The sequence below is a fragment of the Nylanderia fulva genome, unplaced genomic scaffold, assembly GCF_048542155.1.
Source record: "Nylanderia fulva isolate GAGA-0341 unplaced genomic scaffold, ASM4854215v1 Scaffold8, whole genome shotgun sequence".
Lineage (NCBI taxonomy): Eukaryota > Metazoa > Arthropoda > Insecta > Hymenoptera > Formicidae > Nylanderia > Nylanderia fulva.
In genome coordinates, this window is record NW_028190916.1 from 5,422,893 (window position 1) to 5,441,289 (window position 18,397).

Below are 18,397 nucleotides of genomic sequence, written 5' to 3' on the forward strand. Positions count from 1 at the left end.
ACTCATAAATTTCTGGGAATATTGTCGGGGAAAATTATCCCATATATAACCGCGTCGGCCAACTAACTTGGCATCTTCTATGTCCCGAGACTCTTTATTGCTCTAAAATTACGAAGAGTATCATTATTTTCCACGCACAACCCTTTTTTTAATCTAACGTAACGAGAGTTGAAAAAATTTAAAACGAAAATTATGTTAACTGCTGCATTATATGATTTATCTTTCTCTTTTAGTTAAAATGCTATTATAATTATGTAAAAAAAATGTATTTTATTTTGAATAATAATTTTAACCTAACTGCATAAAATTAGGATTTAAAAATAACCCATAAAAAAGATAATATTTTCATATCATTATAGCTAAGGAAGAACAAATGCTTTTGGTCATTCTGTGTCGCCTACGGACACGAGTAGTAACGGAGGCAAATAAACACAAATTATTCCGTCTGCCGGTCGGCCTTTGTTAACGCACACACTACTTGGACATACGGAATTGGGTCTGACCGAGTTTCCCTAAGAATACATTCCGTTTCCGCGACAGCATTGCGGGCCAAGAGAGAAGGAAGGAAATCAATATTTATTCGACAAACAGCACATACCACACCACGCGTTTGCGGCAACGTAACGCATCGGTTTATTTACGATCATATTGCTCTAAACAATCCCCTCAAAGATCTTCCTGCACCCAATCAAATGTTGCGCATACATTCGGAACCCGAGAATTTCTCTCCCCCGTTTCTCCCTGTCTCGTCGACTCTCCTATCGCAATCTCCTTCCCTGTCTTACATCAATGACGGAATCCGTAATAGAGACGCCGAATCTCCTCTGGCGTCGTGATCGTTCTCTCGGTAATTGCGATAGCGATGAGTTATTGTTACAAGAAATGTGAGCCGCGCAGATAAAACGGATCGATCCCCGTCGCCTTCGGCGTACATTCGTGACTAAACTGTAACGAGAAAAGTCCACGGAAACTTTGACGAGTGTATGTTTGTAAAATGAAAAATCAGCAATATTATTTGATTTTATTTAATATCCAGAAAGAAAAAAAAACTGACTTAAAATGCGAGATATTAATTAAGAAATGTTTAGATTCGAGATAACTTCAGGATAATTAATTCGGAAGTATTATTCGGCAAACTATTAAGCGATCCTACAACTACTTCGAATAAGAATCAAGAATGTTTAATTTTTCGTTAATATATATATATATATATATATATATTATAGAACGTTAAGTAAACTCGCGTTTCAGCTTGTGCATCACGAAGCTCTTCGATGAATTTACGTCAGTAGCACAATCACTTAGATCACCGCTTCAAATCCCGGTCACGAACAGCTAAACTGTGAGATCGTAAGTTCGAAATAGTAAAGTACAACTCTTCGTGCTCTTCGTGCCCATTTTCCAAGATACGTACATTTCCGAAAAAGAAAGAAAAGTTAGGTCAAGAAGAGAGATGAAAGAAATTCGCAAACGACGAAGGAATCATCGCGCAATACTTGCTAACTACTGGTATTAAAACCGAGATTAAGACGGTCGGATAATTTAGATAACAAAATGCTTTTCAATGATAAGATTATCGGTTTTTCAAAGTCGGTATAATTTGTCTTTCCTTTATTAAATCATTACATCCGTCAACTTTTCTCCCTCTTCACGAAAATGCGCAGTTGTTATTTTAAAGTAGAAGCTTTATGCCATGTACTTTCAAAGAGATTTTCTCATTTGATATAGAGCTTAACAATTTAAAAAAAACTAGCGCGATTTTAATAAACTAACATCGTTACAAAGGGATTATAATAAGCCATCCCTCGACTTTTCGAGACTGATTAATCTATTCCTTTCGAATGCATCAAATATCAAATAATTAATTTCACAAGAAATACACTAAAGAGAATACTGTCAACAGTAATTAAGAGGGATTAATAAATTTTTTTCGTACGAAAAGAGTGCAACTCTTTATTTCTGGCTATACGTTCTATGTTACACACTCATATATTCTGCTCTTTAGTAACTTAAGCGGATTGTATAGAAGATATATTTGGCGTTGAACATTACGCCGTGAATAAAGCAAAACTTTATCCGCATAACAAAGCAAATGTCATTTTGTTTTCGGCGATAAGAAGACAATTTTCGTTAGACCGAACGAAGTATATCCGTGACGCGATTACTTTATTCACGATTGCAAAATCTATTAGATGCTCACGAGGGACTACTCTAGAAAAGATACTCGCCGAATTATCGGTTTCCTCTCTTAGTGATCGAAGGAGAGGAAGACTGCGCAACCGAGTTCAAAGATGTTGCGCTCAAGGCCGCTTAAACTTTACAAGCGTAGATGTTCCTTATGTACGATACCACAGCACAGGCTTTTCAGGAATCTTTTCCCTCTCCCTTAACTTCCCCTTCTTCATACTTCCTTTACTCGAAAACTTTCACGACGCTTCTCGGATAAAGCCGGGGTGAAAAGCAGACGCGATGAAATCGAGCCCGGTGAAAGCGTCCCGTAAATTGGGTAAGATTCTGTTTACCTTTCTGCAACGCGTAAAGACAATGATGATCAAAGCCGAAAGTTCATATAAGGTAGCTTCTATCATCTTTCTGTCACCTTCTTGACAATCAAGTTTGACCTACATTTTAACTAAATTCATTCGCAAACTTTGTTATCAATCTGAACCACTCAAGTATTATGTATTAATTTGTACACGGAGAGAAGTTTCTCTTAGAATTTACTCTGAAAATCATGGTAATCGTGGGACAATATGTATTGTAAGAATTTTATAAGAGTTTCTCTGATTAATATTTATATCACAATAAAAATATTAATATGTACATAGTAAAATTAATCCAACATATTTTATATTTTATTGTCTAGATATTAATGTTATATTAATTATAGAGAGATACTCCTACAAAATTCTTCCAATTGTCTCACGATTATCATGATTTTCAAGATAAATTCTAAAAGAAAATTCTCTCCGTGTAAATATTGTCAAATATGGCATTCTGTATAAATACCACTGTGTAAAATCTGCATTTATTTTACAAAAGAGAAGTGCTATATGAAAATAATTTATACAAACTTAATGAAACTTTTTCACCAAGTTAATTCCAATAAAATTCACACAAATATCGACTGTGTCAAACACATACACACATATCTGTACACGTATATATATGACAAATATATTAATATATATCAAATATCGTGCGTACATCGAGATTGTAGATGAGGACAAAACGTATCGGAGATGAGATTGAAATTGATGAAAAAAATAACAGATATGGAGAGAGAACGGAAAATTTTTTAAATCCCTAACGGGATTCTCACGTTCGTGCTCTCACGTACGTTAATCAATGTAAAATGAAATAAATAGGATTAAAAAAAGATACTCTTGCTCCGGCTCTATGTATTATCGAACGTGGGAGGAACTCGGTCGGCACGCGTGAGTTTCATCGATTGCTTTTATCGGGCACGCCTTCGAATTCCAGAAGTCGTTAATAAAACGCGATACTATTTTATTTTTATAACGCTTTTGCAATTCGAGAGACGTTTCGACGCAGTTATATATACAAAGAATTTATTGATCGCATAGGTAAAACAACTTAAAATTGTTCGAAGTATGACCCTTCTGCGTCAATACATTTTTGCCAACGCGATTTCCATGCGTCATAAGATTTCTGGAACTCCTTGACTGGGATGCTGTTCAGGGAGGCCGTCGAAGTAGCTTGTACGTTGTCAACCGACTCGAGCTGTTGTCCTTTGAGCTCCCTTTTCAGCCGAGGAAATAAAAAAAAGTCCGCCGGGGCCAAGTCGGGACTGTAGGGCGGCTGCGGCACCGTTGCCACACCGATCCGGGTCAGGTAGGCCGTAATAACAAACTTTATCGCATAGCGTTGCTCTATCGTTCTCTCCATCACAAGTTCGACGCGACCACTAAGCAGAGGTTCACAGAATAAGCCGTCCTAACCCTCCAAGCGCATGGAAACAATTGAGCGACCTACCGTTGGAAAGCTAAGGGTACCCCCCTTCCTCCCCAACCGGTCCCATCGCTCTGCGATGTATAGTCGCGTCACAAAAAAATGCGACGCATTACTTTCCGGACAAACCTATATAAGAGAAAAATTCAGCGCCGTGTGTTGTGTGCGTTTCTACAAGCTCTTTTCATACAGCACATTTTCTCTTTGTAGTGCAATAAAATAAATTAACGCCGAAGCGTTGTGTTATCGCAAGAATTCATTCATTATCATATCGTATATCAATATTTTAATATCATTATTGTGAAAGTTTAATGGCGATTATAATGATAATATTATTGTATACCTATATCGTAAATATCCTGTATAAATTATTTAATATCTCGTTTCGTTTATATTGTATTGAATAGATATAACTATTGTATAAAAATACAATAAATAACAGATACACTAGATACATAAAGCAACATACTCTTTCTAGTTTTTGCTGGAACACTCTCGTAAATTAGAACGCATTGCTTTTCAGGACGGCAGATAGTGACAAGAGCAAAGCGTTCTCTCTGAACTCTGTTAAAAAATCAAATGCTCTGTGCACCGGCTACATTCGCCACGAACGCAATGATGTGAATGGTAGATGCAGCATGTGTGTATATGTATGTGTATATATATATATATATATATATATATATAAATGAACGTATCTATAGACAACGATCCTCGGTTGTGCGCTTCATCAATCAATAGACAGATGCCAACTGCGACCCTCGGCCGGCTACCTGTCGATAGTTTTACAACACGTTTCGTATATGTATAATGGCATGTGACAAATCTCAGCAAACGATATGTCATAATTTTCTCGCGAGAATATGACCCGGGATCTTAATCGTGATTTTGCAACTAAAAAATTTTATAGCGACAAATCGTAACTTTTCTGCGTCGGTATTCTCTATCTATATATTTAACAAAGTAGTTCAACGTTTAATAATTTTAAAATACTACATTTATATACATTTCGAATTTCATGCATTTTTTTACACGCGCAATATAATACCCCATATGAACAAAGATTATTACGTCTTAATATGTCTTAAGAATATTTAAATTATAATTTTGTTGCAAGACAAATATATTTCGCACGGAAACCTTTTTGTCAATAACCTTTATTCCCGTCAGCGCGAGTTTTATTCTCATCTCGCGCGTCTAATCTCGCGCGAGTAACACCCGCCAAAAAAGTAATAGTATACACGCGCGCGATTGCGAGCGAGCTGCAGGCTAAAATGTTCCATAAAGATGCAAATAGCCGAGTGGCGTCTCCGAAATGAGAAATATCGAGTATCGTTCATGGAAAAGAGGGAGAGGATCGGTAGTCGCGCCACCCGATTCAGCTTCCGCCTATGGAATCCTTCCCTTTCGTCACATATCGGAAAGTTTGCGCGAAATATTTCAAAATCCGTTCCGCGAAGATATAAGCGCGATCGCCCAATCATTTTTTTACAACGCGATTCAATTCGCAACGGAAAACTATATTTTTAAGTTAAATTTCACGAACGATTGTCCGAACGTCAAAATAGCAGGACGAATTGTTGCCAATTATTTCCGTTGCATTATCATATTTCATTAATTAAATCTGCTGTTCAATTAATGCACTGTCGACTTTTCGACATGCTGCTTATTAACGTTAACACAAAAGCCTTCGTTCTAATTAAGTTGTTTGTATTGCTTTTGCTATCTTTGTAAACAATTTTGATGTACTGTGACATGCTATTAATATTTAACGCGGATAATGTTTTTCCGTGCCTTACATTTACAGTTATCATTTTCAGTGTATATAATATTAGCTTATTATATTGTATTATATATAAGTAGGAAAAAGGATGAAAATTTCAAACTAAAGTAACAGATAATTAATAATCAATAATAATATACTATATGTACGCTTTTACGTGAACTCGTTAAAATTCAAAATTATCTAAATTGATTTTAAAGTGCAAAACAGCTAGATTACTGTGAGACTTTTTAATAAGAATGATGCAATATCCTATTTCAACTTGTTGATGTATTATTCATCTCCAGGAATAAAAAATTCTGAGGAAATATATGTATATTCTTATTTTGCATTATTTAATTAAATAAATAATAAATTGAGTAAGAACACGTTTAATATTGATATGCAACAACTATAATATTTAAATGATATAATACTGCGAAAATTTAGGCAATTCTAATTTAAACTTTTGATCAAAAAAGATTTCAATTAATTTGTATTTCTTAGTGTAATTATTTATATATACATATATATATATATATATATATTCGTTAATATAATAATTGTTCACCAACATAATTCAAATTGAATTGCAACAAGCAGTTAAAAGACAGTAACGTCAAATTAACAGTAACAATTAATATTGTATTATTTTATAATAATCCAATATAATTAAACTTTTATTTAATTTAAATTATTCGTACAGCTATGCAAGGCGTAGAAGGTTAAAAAAACCTTGTTATTTTTTAATAAAATAATTTTTGAATTCTATTTAATTTTCCTTTAAACTTTCATATAAACGAACGCTTTAATAAAGCGTTTTCGAAAAAAAAAACGCTTTATTAAAACGTTATTATTAATACATCAATATAGATGAAAATGCATATGCTGAGAAAAAACATTGCAATCATGTGTTTTTCTTTTATATAAAATTATTCTAAAAAAAATATGAATCAAGCATCATTTTTACCGCGTTATTGAAAATATCGCAAAGATCAACAATCTCATACTATATATACATATGTATATAAAATGTATAAATAACTCCTTTGTTAGTTTTTCAGCAACATTACTGTAACAATCGTCAATGTTCAAAAAATTCTCAACACGCTTTCCACAATATTGCTTTACACGATAAATTACTTAACTCGCATTGCTTTACAGATATGTGGCGAAAATATTTCTTTCTCAAAGCACTCGTACTTGGCGCAGATGTGAGAAAGAGAGTTAAAAGTTCGTAGTACGCGTTTGTAGTCTTAAATATCCCCGACACTTTCATTTCCGAGTATTTCCGCAGGAGAAGTATCATCGTAGGAAATTATGGTCGCGATACGAAATGTGTAAGAGACGTCGTGGCGTGGCGCGGACAGTCGCGGACGATGATCCCTGTTGGAATCTCGCTGGAATTACCGGGCGGTCTCCGATGCAATTACACGGGCGAGTTAAATCATAATTAAGGCGAACGCGACGGGCAAAAAAAAAAAAGAGAAGAACAATTTGGTGTAAATTCTTTCGGGGAATCCACATAGTCGATTACGACAGACCAATCAATTAGCCCGATGCAATTAGTCGCACATGACGGCCTAAGCAATTAGGCGCCGGTTGATAAACGCATAATATATCAGCGCAAAGTCAAGTTACATTACGTTCCCCGAAGATTGGATTAAACTCGCAATTGCAGCGACGACGATCGCATACCTCACACCTAATTTTACTGCCTCGCGAATTGTCGCGATAATTACGTTTGATAGAGGGGATGCTGTGTCCTGTGCTTCGTCCGTTCCGAAAAAGCGGCCTCTCCCTCAGGGTGCGCGTTAGTTTGTCTTAATAAGGGAAACGCGCCTGGCGAGACGAAGATAATGCGAAGGCACGCATAAGAGCTTCATTCGCGAGTTCTGTTTCAGGGGATGATAAGAAAGTTCGCAAATATCGGCTAACTTTGAAATAACCGGATCTTAAGTGAAATATCTGAGAAGTATCTTGTATAATCTATTTTTGTGAGAACAAAATTAACACTACGTGAAATGAAAATTCGAAAAATATTCATAAAATTAATTTTGTAGGTATCTATTTTATTTATTGAAGTTTTCTCGATATTATATTTAGAAATAGTCGTCTCGTCTCTGATTCAATTAAGACGATTTACTCCGCACGAATGACGTCTCGCGAAAAGAGATTAAGCATAACTCGGCGCAAATTCCAAAAACACGGACATTCGGGAATCTCCTGTCCCGGCCTCTGTTTATCGATGGTTCGAGGAGGAAGAACTGGAAATTAGTGAAACTCAGAAGTACACACCCGCGAACGGAAAGCGTGGGCGAAATTCGTTACGGTCTCTTCGCGGAGGCGGCTGTTATCTTTCTCTAAGAAGGAGCGAATAAGAGAGAAAGAGAAAGAGATAGACATGGAGAGGGACAGGAGAGAGATAAGGGAAATACTGGTTTGGCATCTACGCAATTTCCTTCATTAGCATCGAATTTCCGCAGGATACTCCCTTCCCACTTCGCTCCATCAGCATGTTTCTCTCCCGTAGCTCTCTCGTCCTTCGTCCTCCTTTCTCAATCGCTATGTACATCCTCGGTTTTCCCTCTCGGTTCGATCTCCCAGCGAACCCTCAACATTCCGCCGCTATGGTATTCCAACCGTCTCTTTCTGTCTCCGCCAAATCTCGGGACTGAAATACACGGTACCCGCGTTGTCGCCGCCCACTGCAATTTGGTTAGTAAACTGAAGCCCGTTAAATATATGTATAGAGGTGTACGATGAGAGGTAGAGAGGAGACTCGATACGCCGATTTTCGACGATTGAAATTCTCACACGAAGCGTGAAAAAGCACGAAACGCGCTAACGTAAATTGTACGATGAAAAATGTTAACAATGTAAATACAATTGCAATTCTATTGCAGTTCTAATTTAAGTAAATAGAGTGAAGGAACAATCAGTTCATTACTTTATATTGTACATTTTACATTCTGTACAATGCTACAGATATTTTGTATCCTTTCATAATTTATCAGTTTAAAATAAGTTTTAGAAAACTTTGTTTTAATTTAAGGTATTTAAGAACGGATAGAAATACCATATCTCTAGCGTTTTGTATACAGAATGTAAAACGTAGAATGTAAAATAGGATACGTAGAAAATACAAACATATGTAGATAATATAAAATAATTTTTAAAAAACTATTCGTTCGGTCTGATATTCAAGATACCCAAAGAGAATAGAAATGGAAAAATTTACATATAAATAATAGACATCTAGAAATTCTTTTACTAATATAAAATACGGTTTGATTTTCACATATCAGACTTTTGATATTGTTATTCTCATATTTTTATTTTCTCTACGATTGCTTCTTTTCACGATACGCGCGAATCACAGCGCCTCGGTTGTGAGCGAGATGAAAACAGAGTACATTTAATACTTTTTAATAGTTTTTCATTTGCAGCGTCATTGTGTCGCATTCGTGCGCGGCATCGGATAACTGAATTACTTATAGGCCACGGCGCTTACGAGAGCGCGCAATTAGGTGTATGCAAACGCATCGCGTGTAACAATAGAGTGTAAGTGGAATGATTCGATTATGCTTGATGAAACGTATTTTGATTCCGCGTAAAAAAAATAATGCGCGTCACCGAGGAAGACTATCGCTATACTACCGCCGATATCAATTCTCCTCTAAAATCTCCAATATTATTGAAGATACTGTAAAAGCAGAATTTTCTACTAAATAATCAAACGCGCCCCATTGTGTGTATGAAAAGTAAATATATTGTAGTTTATCCCTAGAATATTTTTAAACATAATATCCAGAGTATTTTTAAACATAGATTGTGATCTCCCAAAACATACACCGGTTGATTCAGAGTCCGCGATTTTAATTTCGTATTAAACTATATAGATTCTTCATTTCTTATACCTATATCTTAAGGAAAAATATTGTCACTAATAAAATTGTTAAAGAATTTCTCCTGCATAAACATATATTTTAAAACAGTACACGATTAATTTTGCTATTGCAGAGATAAAAGAATAAGTATTTCATAGATTCGATATAGACATGATAAAAACAATGCGATATATATATATATATATATATATATATATATATATATATATATAGGACCCTTGAAATAGATTTAAACAGACGAATACATCTCTTATATAAAATCGTTTAGTAAATCACATCATATCTCGTGTGCAGAGCGCAAAGTGCACTCCGTCTGACGCATCGTCCATACCCCTCGATACGTCCGAGATCAAATATCGTTTGCCTTGATTCTCAATGACGACCGAAATGCAATTTTGGCGTAAACTCGCGCGCGGATCTAAATTCTACGCGAGCGACGAGGCGCCGATGTAAATTATGACTAACCAGGAGAGAGCCGGATTTGCGGATGATCGAATTTCATGATGACATTTGGCAGATTTGGGGGAAAAAGGAGAAAGTCTCATAGTCAGAAATAAATGGAATCATCAATTGTCTTATGGTTCTCTCTTATCGAGCGACATCAAATTTTATAACTGTTCGATTAAAAGAATAATTTTTTTCTTTTAAATGTCAAAAATAATACGATTTTATAATACGTAAAAAAACTTTTATCACAAAAAAACGCATTATTCTTTCTGGGAATATTTTTATCAAAAATTAGGTAATGCATACACACATACGCAATCAAAGAATTGTTCGTGTATATTTAACCATTCATTTTAACATTAAACATCAAATATTAGATTGGAGATCGAATATATTGCGTTTACATTATTTACGTTATTTATTTGTATTTTACAGTAGCGTTATTTACACGATTAAATAAACTATTTTTTAGGCCAATGGACCTACCTTTATTGACTCGAGGCTCGAATACGATCATAAGAAATCAGATCGTTTGTTGTCATCGTTGAATTTAATTTTGCTATAACTAACTTATAATATACCAAGTCATCGATCAAAATAGTTTCATTAATATTTTTCTAATAGTAATAATAATAATATATATATTAACAATATAAATATATAATATAAATATAATATAAATATATAAAAATATATTATCTTTATAATAAAATATAAAATTTATAAATAATTTTATAATAAAATAAAATTCATTAGAAACATCCATATTATTTAATTGATCGATAACTTGGATTTACATCAAAGTAAAATATTTTCATATGTAACACTACATAGATGGAATAGACTATAAAAAAATTAGGATAATTAATCTTAAAATAATAACACAATTGTTATTATGTACAATTAATAAAAACGCGTTCTTTAAATAAAATAAATAAGTAAAATCTGAAATGTATTATATCTTTTTTTAATTTAAACTTTAATTTGCACTTGTTATGTGTACTATGCTTTAATTATATATATTAAAGGCATCTATCAAAAATTCAATCTATTATAAGTAAGTTTTTTGATTCTAAAAAAATTAATTCTAATCCATCCATTTTATATATAAGGTAACGAATCTATCTACAACAATCAACAATCTACAATCTACAATCTACAACTACGATCTATAAATTCGTTACCTTAAAATTAAAGAAAACTATTTCACTCACTGACACCGATGCACAACAGCGGAGTAGTCGATGTCAAGCTACGTTGTCTGTAACATACAAATATAAGATCTAAATTATAGCAGCGTTCGAATTAATTATTATTTCAAAAAATTATTATTAAATGCGACAAACTTTATTTTTGGTGTATAACAATTTAATAAACAATATATATAAATATATAATAAAATAATTTTATAAATTAAAAAAAATTTTTAATAGAAGCTTTTATAAGAGATTTATATAAATATTTTATATAAATAATCTCTTAAATATGATTATCTCTAAGTTTCTCTTATTTAAATTTTTCAAATAAATGAACTGAATTAAATACTTATATACAATTTATAATACATAATTAATATACAAATAACGATGTACTCACCTTAGGGTTGCTCCGCTGGTGCCTGATGCCTCTCTTAGGCCTCCTCCTCCTCTCAGATTGTCAGGGGGTCGTCAAAGTCCATTCACTAAAATACGCGCGATACTTTTAACGGAACTCCCGCACTTGTACGAGCAATACTTTTAACGGCACTCCCGAATTTTACATTGTCTGCAACATACAAATATAAAATCTAAATTATAGCAGCGTACAATACAATTTCAAAAAATTATTATTGAACTTTATAGATATATCAGAATATCAAAATATTAAGAATACTTTTAAATTTTATATTCATTATATGAGTCTCTCAAAAGCTAAATTGATCAACTCGACTTTTTTTGAATATCTTATTTTAATAGCAGAGCATTAATTAATATCTGATATTAAAATTAAAAAATTCACAAAAAGTGGAGTCAATTAATTTAGCTTCTGAGAGACTCATATATCAGATAACAGAGAGATTAATAACTATATTATATGTAAAATGGTTTCATATAATATCCTATAAATTCACGAATTAAAGACACAACTCAAAGAGTACGAAAACTTGTCGATTAAAGGTCGAGCGGGAAAGACGGGAAAATGAAAAGACCACCATGAGAGATAAAAGAGGAGGGTGATGGCAGAGCGCGATATCGGATGTCGAATTGCCGCCGTCGAGCTGCGGAAAAAGGAGTTCCGAAAGGGGTATGGGGTAAAATTGCGGAAGAATTGCGATGCACATAGCTATAAAAGACGGCCTGTCAATAGCATGGACCGCGATTTCAATCGGTATCTTGTCTCTCTTTCCCTCTTATCTTTCCTTCTCCTCCTCTATCGCAAAGCGATACGTGGTGCATACAAGGCGCCTCGTATGCATGTCGCAGTGAGCTTGCACCTGCGCAAGCACAGGGACGGATCCGTATGAAGATGAAGGCTAACGAATCATAGGCAAATGAGAATTGAAACTCGCATTATTTCGGTGCGTTGAATTTCTCTGGTACCATATCGCGATATGTCAAGGAAAAGTCTTTACGCCACTCTCTCGCGCTTTTGTTATAACAAATAAGTGTAGCGTTAATTTTTTTCTTGCTTACATATAACTGTCGAAAACTAAATAAAATGAAGAAAGAGAAAAGAGACTTAAACAAACTTTTTCTTACTCGCGAAAACTTTCCTTTTTTTATCGAATGCAAGGAAATCCAATCTTTGCTTTCAAAGATTGAGAATAATATAATTTTGCTGAATTTGGATAGAGAAAATTGGATTACAAACGAAATACTCGAAGAGCTATATAATTTGAATAATGATATAATACTTGGAAAGAAAGATGAGATTTTTTATTTGTTCATAATCAAGCTGATTCGTGATTTCCTGTATATAACAACTGATTCAATTATAAATATCAAACTTCGAGAAATCCGCCCCTGTGCAAGCACGCAAGTATAGCCTTCCCCTTTCTTCTCGGCAATTCCGATATAAAACTCGTCCGAGAAATTTTCCACCGTGGCTCATTCCGTCCGCGTCTTATTTCGTGGTCGAAAGGATTTCGCGGGAATCGAAAACTCTACCCCGGCCAATGCAGTTGACAGGTACAAAAGAGAAGAATTAAGACTTCGATATCACTCGTGTGAATCGCTGTATGGCGTGACAAAAACATAAAAGAGACATAATTTAGAGAATTTATTTGAAAAATCAACACTAATTTCGTGAAATTAAGAGTATTTAAGAAGTATTTTATGAAATTTAAATTTCCTAATCTTCAAACTCAAATATATTTTTATAGCAGAGATGCCATCATGTAAATATGTTAATCATCAAAATATACGAATTCTATAGATATTATCATTGCATAATCCATTTTGAAAATTATTAATATCTTTAATTCATGCACATATATTTCTGACCTTTATACTTATTTGCATACCATTTTTTTAAATAATATAAATCTTTGTTAAAAATATATAGACAATCTATGATTCTGTCCTGAACTCTTATTTTCCTTTTTAAAAATAAATTTCTATTTATATATGAGCTTTATTTTTGTACAATTTACTCTTTATTTGAAAAGAGGTATTTATAATTGTCATTAGATATTTAAAGCCACACAATTTCAAATAAATGCATGCATATATAAAGAGCAAACTCCAACATTTATCACTAAAATTCAGAAAAAAAACTTTTTCGGATAAGTTTCTCGACAATCCTTCAAAACGTACGACAAGTTTGACCACCTCGTATTTAAGTTTTTTAATTTGCTCCGCACAGCTCCGTAGCATCATTAAAATTTCCGTGGAATATGGAGGTACGGCCACGTCCTTAAAAACACGAAAGACAATATTTTTTTTTGTTCTTTTATTACGTGCATATGACGTTTATAAAGTTCAAAAAAACTTTCTAAAGAAAGCTAAAAAAAAAAATATGTTTTTTAGCTTTTTTGGAAAGTTTTTTTGAACTTTATAAACGTCATATGCACGTAATAAAAGAACAAAAAAATATTCTCTTGCTCTTTATATATTGCATTTGTACTAAAACATATAATGTATTTATTTTTTATCTGCATGCAACTACTGCATAAGTGGATTTCGCATTTTCGTAGATAATGATAAATGTATAAGTAAAAAAAGAAAATGATATGAAAAAATAGCTTGAAGAGAGTTTAATCAGTAGCATCTTGAAACAAAAAAATTTTTCTACCATGATATTAACCATTAAAGGCAAATTATGTCGGAAAGACCCCCTATAGGCGAGCATATTGTCCATGGAAGTAAGTTTTCGTGTAGTCCAGACTCCACGAAATAACAGAGTCAAAATGAAATTACGAGCTAACCAGCCAGTCTCTCGGGACGTCAAAATGATGAAAAAATGGGTGTACACGATATATTTATTATTATGCAATGATAAATAGAACTTTGAAAATTATTTATTTTTATCATAAAAATGATTTCTTAATGCAAAAATTATTTCTTTATATAAAATAAATAAAACTTGTTATAATCTTGTTATATAAATAACATATAATCTTGCAACATATTTTATAATGCATTAATTGTAATATTTTATACTTTATGAAGTATTGAAACAAAAGAATTAAATATCTTGTTCTTTCCTGTGAAATATTCTATAAAATGCAGCAATATATAATGTTTAAATTAGAAAATAAATAAAAAAAAATAATAAAAAAATTAGAAAATAAAAAATAAAAAATAAAAAACAATTAGAAATAAATAAAAAATAAAAAACAAAACAAAAATTAAAAATAATAAAAGAACAAAAAAATTATAAGTATAAAAAATAAGCTTGTAAAAGTTGGAAATAATCACACATAAATAAAGTCTGTTGTTTATTATATAATTTTTCTTATTTAAATTTATTGTTATCATACATATTTAGCGCTATATAATTTACAAAAATTTCAGATTTTTGAATTCAAAAAATTTTTTTAATTATAATTATTATTATTAATTCTACAATTTACAAGAGCAGTCGGGAGACGCCGCGCGTCTAAAAACTGTAACGTCCGTTGAGTATCGATATTTGTGTTTGTGTCTATTTATTACATAAAACGTGCGCGTGCGTATATGTCTCAAATTTAGCGCGGCGTCTCCCGACTGCTCTTGTAAATTGTAGAATTAATAATAATAATTATAATTAAAAAAATTTTTTGAATTCAAAAATCTGAAATTTTTGTAAATTATATAGCGCTAAATATGTATGATAACAATAAATTTAAATAAGAAAAATTATATAATAAACAACAGACTTTATTTATGTGTGATTATTTCCAACTTTTACAAGCTTATTTTTTATACTTATAATTTTTTTGTTCTTTTATTATTTTTAATTTTTGTTTTGTTTTTTATTTTTTATTTATTTCTAATTGTTTTTTATTTTTTATTTTTTATTTTCTAATTTTTTTATTATTTTTTTTTATTTATTTTCTAATTTAAACATTATTTTTTAATTTAAACATTAAAACTTAGTTGGCAGCAGTCGGGAGTTTTTTTTTGTAAAAAATTGTATTATTATTTTCTAATTTTTTTATTTTCTAATTTATTTTTTATTTTCTAATTTTTTTTTTTCTAATTTATTTTTATTATTTATTTTCTAATTGTTTTTTATTTTTTATTTTTTTTTTAATTGTTTTTTATTTTTTATTTTTTATTTTCTAATTTTTTTATTATTTTTTTTTTTTTTTTTTTTTTCTAATTTATTGCTGTTCTTATGCTGTTTCTTCATTCTTTTGTCTCTCTGCTTCTTCATCCTACACATGTAAAAGTTTTTATTATGTAATATATATATTACAATGTATATAATATAATAATAATAATAATAAAGACACACATACACTCACCATGTGACTGCAATGTTCTATATTCTTTCCAAATATTTTTCTGCTACAATTTTTTTAATTAATATAATATAATATAAATAGAGAGATAAATAAAAAAAAATAGCTAGATAGATAGATTGATAGATAGAGAGAGACAGATGACAAAGACAGATGACAACAATATCTTATATCAAATACGTAAACTTGTACGCAGTTATAATTATGGCTTTGACAAATATATTAACTTTCTTATGGCTATATAAGTTTATACATTATGTAATCACAAGTAAGTTTATATATTTGTATAGCCTTAATTATTATTACATATGTGAATAATCTTTTGTAGTAGATAATTGGCTATGTAAGTTAATATATTTGTCTGCATTGCCATAATTATTGGTGCGCTAATATCTTTGTATAACTATAAATATATTTGTATACATATTTTTAATTAATTATATAATTATTATATAATATACAAATAAGAGAAAAAATAACTATATACATTTATACAATTATATATGTGGATATTTATAGCAATGTGGCTACGTAGCAAATTTAATAGCAAATAAGTGGCTACGCAGACAAATATAAATTCATATAGCCATGTTATGACTACAACAGATTAATTATATTATTAATTATATTATATATTTTTATTAATTATTAATAACAAGATTTACTTGTTTTCTATTATTAATAATGTTTTCTTCTTCAGATATCTTCAAGCGAGTATCTTCTTCCTACATATAAATAAAGAAACAATAAATAAATAATAATAACAATATTCTAAATAAAGAAAAAAACAATAAATATAAAAGAAGAAACTTACTCCTTTATTTATATCTTCTTGAGATATATCCATAATAATACACTTCACTTAATATTGTTGTTGACAATAACACGCAACAGGTGACAGCTAACCTTTCCTATCAGTCCCGTCATTATTACTTCGAGATGTATATACCAATGTCACCAACATTCCCTATCCGGATACTACAACGAATCTCATTGGTGAATCATTTTTCCTCTTAGGTTCACACAGCAGCCAATGAGAGACCGTATTGACGAAATAATACTCATTTTTCACTTTTTATTAATAGAATAAATAACGATAATAATACGCTTTAAACCTTCCTTGATTAATAAGAAACTTATGTTCCAAAGTTGATATAAAACTATGCAGTAGTTATCGAGAATTAAGGTCACGACCGATCCGGGCTCGATGAAACGCATACTTCCTCTCTTTTCGCCAACCTACGGTTGGCAGCAGTCGGGAGAAAAAATGATCTTATTATTTTTTATTTTTATTTAATTTTTTTAATAATATTTATAATAATAATAAAAAATGCTGTTCATTAAACTTTTAAAAAGCATAAGCTTTTGGTTCTCAAATATCTTCTGCGAGTTTAAATCTCATTCATAAAAATGTGCTGAAAAGATTATTACTCTTATATAGACTTATCGTATATATATTGTGAGGGTAAAATATACATAAAAGTATATACGAAGGATAAAACCGTATGTATACATATATTGATATCGGATTAAATTGAATAGAAAAACAGGGTGGAGACACCATTATAATTTGACCGAGGCGACACACGATATCGGACTCCCGCGGCCTACTTTGCGACGAGCTTTCAAGCTCGTCCAGATAGTACAGAAAAGCTCTCTTGCCGCACAAAAGATCCTCCACCGCGTCCTTCCGCAATCGTGATAAAACGAGAGCCGATACATGCAAAGTCTCGTATCGGGCTCAACTCTTGAAATTACAAGCAAAAGTTTGCGAAAAAAAGTTTTTGCGTGTAAAAAAACATTTTTTTACACATATATTTTTGTCTCGCCTTTACGCTAATAACCCTCCTAATGGTCAAACTGACTCGATAGGATTGCTGGAAGATGAAATATAACAAAAGTATACTACACACTCACCGATCTCGTCGTTAGAATATAGCGAAATATATCGCAGGTTCACCGATCTCCGGATTGCAGCCATTACACTCGCGCCGTGTTTCTTAACCCCAGACTTCCTTGTCTGCAAATAAACGCGAAAATAACATTAATTCTCGAATAGATCGTGCAACCTCCAATATATAGTGTTCAATACAATCTTACCTACTTCCTGTGAAGTGATATTCGTTGCCAGGCTTCGTCGAAACACGAAAAAGATTAATTAAATGCGCTCGGACTAACGAGACACTGCCGCGCGTGAAGCGAGTCTTGCTCGATTTTGGCGGGAAGCAGGAATTGCTCGATTATGGCGGGAAATATAACCGCGTGAGAGAGGATCAATGCTATATCAAATTGAATGGTATTATATCAAATTGAAAATAAGAGCGAGCGCAGTTTTTTCGCAGGACGTAGTATAAAACTGCTTGAGAAATACTTTCTGTA

General features: G+C 32.0%; 2 long non-coding RNA genes across 5 annotated transcripts in view; both read right to left on the bottom strand.

Moving 5' to 3' along the window:
- The window catches only part of LOC114938543 (uncharacterized), a 247,020-nt gene extending 235,665 nt beyond the window's left edge, over positions 1-11,355 (bottom strand). Inside the window, exon 1 of the long non-coding RNA XR_014926240.1 lies at positions 11,307-11,355. This is a non-coding gene — a long non-coding RNA (uncharacterized LOC114938543). The remainder of the gene's footprint in view (positions 1-11,306) is intronic.
- Positions 11,356-15,860: 4,505 nt separating this feature from the next.
- LOC146720030 (uncharacterized) lies at positions 15,861-17,288 on the bottom strand. Of its 4 annotated transcripts, XR_014926255.1 has the most exons (4): positions 16,833-17,288; positions 16,684-16,743; positions 16,016-16,064; positions 15,861-15,931 (listed from the first exon to the last, which is right to left on the bottom strand). It is a non-coding gene; the product is annotated as an uncharacterized LOC146720030 (long non-coding RNA). The 4 variants fall into 4 exon arrangements; XR_014926253.1 differs by having other exon boundaries at positions 15,861-16,064; XR_014926256.1 differs by having other exon boundaries at positions 16,022-16,743.
- Between the last annotated feature and the right edge of the window lie 1,109 nt (positions 17,289-18,397).